Raw genomic sequence first — 5,090 nt, 5'->3', positions numbered from 1 at the left:
GCTCCTCCCAGCACTCACATGGTTGCTTACAACTATCTGGCCAGGCAGTGGTGGCACACCACTGGGACACTTGGGAGGCAGGGGCAGGGGCATTTCTGAGATTGAGGCCAGCCTGGTCTATAGAGTGAGTTCCAGAACAGCCAGGGCTATACAGAGAAACCCCGTCTCGGAAAAAAAAAAAAACAAAAACAAAACAACTATCTGTAACCCCAGTTCAAGGGGATCTGACACCCTCTCTGGTCTTTGGGCACACCAGCAAAAGATTGACCCCCAGATCTAAATTTCCATCTCTGTTATAATTGTGTGCTGCCAAATCCTTCCCTGCCTCTGTCCCCAAAGCACAAACCATGAGGTGAGTGACCCATACATGTGGCTGTCTCTCACCTTGGGGTGTAAATGGCTTGCTTTCACAACATTATCTGGGGGCAAGTACTCTATGAGGTGGAGGTGAAAGTCCCAGTGACATTTCCCTGTTCACATCACGGGTACTTGTGGGTGTCCCTATTTTATTGCATAGTTTACCACAAAGTTCCTTTAAGACTCAGATCTGTTCATTCCAAGAGTAATCATTTACAAGTTAACTGCAAGCAAACTGGAAATGTCTGTGTTAAACAAGCCAAGCCTCCAGAAAATTCCGGAGCTGAGAACATTACCTTTTCCCTTGGCTGGACAGTGAGAAATCTCAGGTTCTTGGGAATTACTAGAGGCAGAACATTCCTCTGGAAAATGGGCTATTAGCCAGTCTTATGGGCACCAGGCATGAGCTTTTCTATCCTCCTTCCTTTGGTTTCCTTTGCTGAATTGAGTAAAGGATGAAGCTTATGTTGCCTACAGGATTGGAGGTTTCTGTCTTTTGGTCTTGCTGGTTTGGGGCCTGTAATTGAGGCAAGACATCGTGGTGGAAGAATGCAGGGTAGGGGAGATGCTCACAGCATGACAGAGGGGAATCAGAGAGAGGAGAGAAGCCAGACTTCCAGTATTTTCTTCCCTGAAAGGATCTAGTAACACTTGCTGAACAAAGGCCTGTCTGCTAGCTTCCATTATCTCCCAGAAGCACTGTTCAGAGGATGCTGATGATGTCATGAGAGGTCTACAAGTTGTTATCTAGACCTTTTTAGCTCTTCAAAGTCTCAAAAAGAATCCACTTGTCTGAGAGAGGGTCTCACTGTGCAGCCCAGGTTAGCCACAGCCTAAGAGAGAACTGCCTGTTTCTTTCTTCAGAGTGCTGGGATTAAAGGTATGGCCATCACACCTGGCAAAGGTCTAGTTGTTAAAAATAACTCTCAGTGGTAAAACTGATCTGAAGTGTGGGGCGTGGTGGTGCACGCCTTTAATCCCAGCACTCGAGAGGCAGGGGCAGGCAGATTTCTGAGTTCGAGGCCAGCCTGGTCTACAAAGTGAGTTTCAGGACAGCCAGGGTACACAGAGAAATCCTGTCTACAAAAAAACAAAAACAAAACAAAATAAACTGATCTGAAATGAACTTGTATGAATTTATGCATAGTTCATGCTTATCCCAACTTCTGGGATAACAAACCGTTACTCTCCCTGCTACTGCTCTGATGTGGTTTATCCCCTAATGGTCCTCGTATTGTAGTCTTGGCCTTGGTGTCATGGTGGGATCAGCTGGGGACTAGAAGGAGTTAGGGCACTGAGGGTACTATCCTTGGAAGCAATTAAGGGAGTTTTCTTGGGAACCTCCATTAGTTCTCATTAAAGCGAGTTCTAAAGTAGGAAGTTTGATGTCTGTTTTTCTGGCTTCCAGCCTGTGATCAATCTTACAAGTAAATAATGTCAACATTATGCTACCACCTACGTGAAGCTACATGGAAGGGGTGCTTGATCTTAGACTGTACACCTCTTTCCTAGTTTGTTTTCTGTGCTGTAATAAAACACTGATTAAAACTCGAGGAAGAAAAGGGTTTATCTGGGCTACAGGTTCTAGACCATCATTCAGGAAAGCCAAGACAGGAACTGGAGGCAGGAGCTGAAGCAGAGACCGTGGAGGAATGATGCTTACTGGCTTGCCTTCCTTGATCTACTTAGCCTCTTTCTTACACAGGCCATGCTTACCTGCCTAGGAATCATGCCACCCACAGTGGACTGGGCCATCTACATCAATTAATAATCATGAAAATGTCATACAGACATGTCTGAATCCCAATCTGATGGAAACAATTCCTTGACTGAGATTCCCCTTCCAGTTATATCTAGGTTTGTGTCCAGTTGACAAAACTAAACAGGGCAGCTTCCAAAACCACTAGCTAACTTCCTCCCCTCTCCCCTATCCTTGCTTTTCTTATTTTCTCCCGGTGTATAGATGAACCCACAGGCTCCATATACTCCAGACAAGCACTAACAATGTACCATTTGGGCAACATCCTAGCCAACCTCCTCTTCTTCAAAAATTTCAACCTCTGGTATATTATAGCCACAGAAACAGACCAGTACACTCAAGGGAAAAAATAATAAGACTATAGTCTTTTATATGAAAAATATAGGCTCAAATATATATGGATTCATAAATTCTCAGGCTTTAAAACTAACATAGGTTTACGTGGTATGTATTTTGAACCAAGCCCCTAGTGAGGTCTACAAGAATAGTGTATGATCAAAGGCATTTATATTTTACAGCAAAACATAAATGTTTGTATGGTATGGGATAAGTGAAATTGTATAATGCCTCAAATCAGTTTTAGGACAATATTATCCTTGAGAATTATTATATCTTTTTTGAGTCAGGGTTTCTCTGTATAGAGCCCTGGCTATCCTGAAACTCACTTTGTAGACTTGGCTGTCCTTAAACTTATAGAGATCCACCTGTCTCTGACTCCTGAGTGCTGGGGTTAAAGGGATTTGACACCATGCCCAACAAGAATTATTTTTAGAAATAGATATTTCAGGTTTTTTTTTAAAATAAAGTTAGTGGTGTCCGTGTCTCTAATGGTAATACCAGCATCTTCTTTTCTCAATGCATTAAAAATATGTAAATGAGGGCTGGGGTAGTAACTCTGTGTTCGAGCACTTGCCTATAGGTTCAAGGCCTTGGATTCAATCCTCAGTACCACATACAAAGGAGTGGGTAGTGTTCTCTTGATTCCTGTTCAACATTTAAACTTTAAATTATGTTCATGTCTTTGTGTGTGTGTGTGTGTTCCTTTGTTTGTGTCTCTGTGTGTGTGTCTCTGTGTGTGCCTCTGTGTGTGTGTATCTGTGTGTCTATGTGTCTCTCTGTGTGTGTTAGACACATTGATTAGTTTGACTGGTACTATATTATGTCAAGGAAAAACACTACTTTCTTTTAACTTCCCAAGGCATCACAGAGACGATGTCTCCAAAAATAAAACCTTGAAAAGTCACAGGGAATATTCTTCAATTTCAGAGAAGAACAAAAGCACTCATGGGTGGGAAGAGAGGCAGAGGGATCAGAAAATTGCCTTGTGAAGGAGAGCCTGTACTATAACACAATACCCTCGAGTTATACATGCTGAGATAGGTGTGTCCCTGAGACACTAAATGGAAGGATGTTCACAGGCAGTGCTGGTAAAATACCAGAAGCCATACATAATGTCTGACCTCAGCTGCTACCTCATACAGCATATTTGTACATGGGAGCCTTAAAAAGATGGACTGGTCTACTGTCCTATGGCAGCAGGAGACCACTTTTATTTCCCATTTTGGACTTATAATGTTCCTCACATTCCCTTCTTTTCAGACCCACAAAAGGTTTTTGTAAAGTTTCTCTAGGCTGTATTGTTGGCAGCAGCAGTAACCATGCCTCTTGTCTTGGGGAGTTAGAGGGAGTGATTTTTGACTAGTGTCTTCAGAACCTCTGAGTTTTTAAAATACAACTGAGGCTCTGATCTGATAAATGGTTGCTCTATGATGTGTTCTGACATGGGGTCTGGTTTTGGGGATCTGTTACTTTGGCACTATTCTTTTTTGCCTCTTAGTGTACTATATCTCAGCCTTATTTGAAATACAGAAGTCTAATTGAAGAATAGTCCTAGGAAGATATATAAAATGATTTGTTTTATAATTCATCCCCCATGTCCAGTTTGGTTAGCTTGTTATGCAATATAAGTGAAATATCAGGTTTTTTTTTCTCCTGTGCCCTTTTTTATCATTAAAATGAACACAAAATGTGACAAAAACCATAAAATAAAATACAGCTGAGAATTCCTGAATGAGATATAGATGAAAATGTCCTAATTCAGATGATTTATTGGCCCAATTGTGTCTGTGATCAGTCAGCTGTGGGTAGGAGTTCTCTCTGAGAACCATCTCTACCTCTGGTTCTCTTGGGTATCCCCCATTTCCCACAGCACATCAGTGCATTCTATGATTTTCTCAGGGTGAAGCCTGGCCTAGCACCCTAAAACTGTCTTCAGGTAACTGGGAGTGTCCCTAATTGTACAAGCTTAGGAAATAGGATGCTTAATAGGGGTTGGAGTATTCTTCCAAGTCAAAGGTCATGGGTTTGAATTCCCATTAGGCTCGTACTATGGTCAACTCCCTATGCAAAACACCTGCCTTTACCCTTTACCCCTGGCTTCTTAAGGCTGTGAGAAGGAGCACAGACAGAACATGGTCCCTGTCATTGCATCCCCAACTAACTGTCCCTACATCTTGTCCTGCTAAAGTGCCCTGGAGGATTTCACTGTCTTGTAGGGGGCGAGCTACCCACACTGTCTCACTGGCACTTTCCTGAGGTTCTGGTTGGGAATTCAGGGGGTTCTGAGGCTAACGGTGGGATTGGGGAGCAAAAGGGTGGGCTCCCTTCCAGTTGGGAAGCCAGTATCCACGGTTCCACTCTACGCCCTCTGGGCAATGTTGCTAGAGGTCATGGAGGGTGCGGGGTGGGAGTTGTGCACCCGCCCTGGAACCCCAGCACGCCCAGAAGGCAGAAGCAAAGCAGCAGCCCACAGCCGCTGACAGGCCCTGATCGCACTTAGCCCTCCTTGCCAAGGCCTCTGCTTCCTGGCGGCGCGGTAGCGGCGGGCGCCCCGATTGGCGGCCAAGCCTGCGCCCCGCCCCGCCGGGCAGGCCTCCGCGCCCTCCCCAGCCGGGCCCTCCCCTTCCGCGGGATG

Source organism: Mus caroli, unplaced genomic scaffold, assembly GCF_978045245.1.
Source record: "Mus caroli unplaced genomic scaffold, Mus_caroli_1 scaffold_14, whole genome shotgun sequence".
In the NCBI taxonomy this organism is placed as follows: Eukaryota; Metazoa; Chordata; class Mammalia; order Rodentia; family Muridae; genus Mus; species Mus caroli.
The sequence above is the reverse complement of the archived record's forward strand: the minus strand, read 5'-3'. Positions refer to the sequence as shown.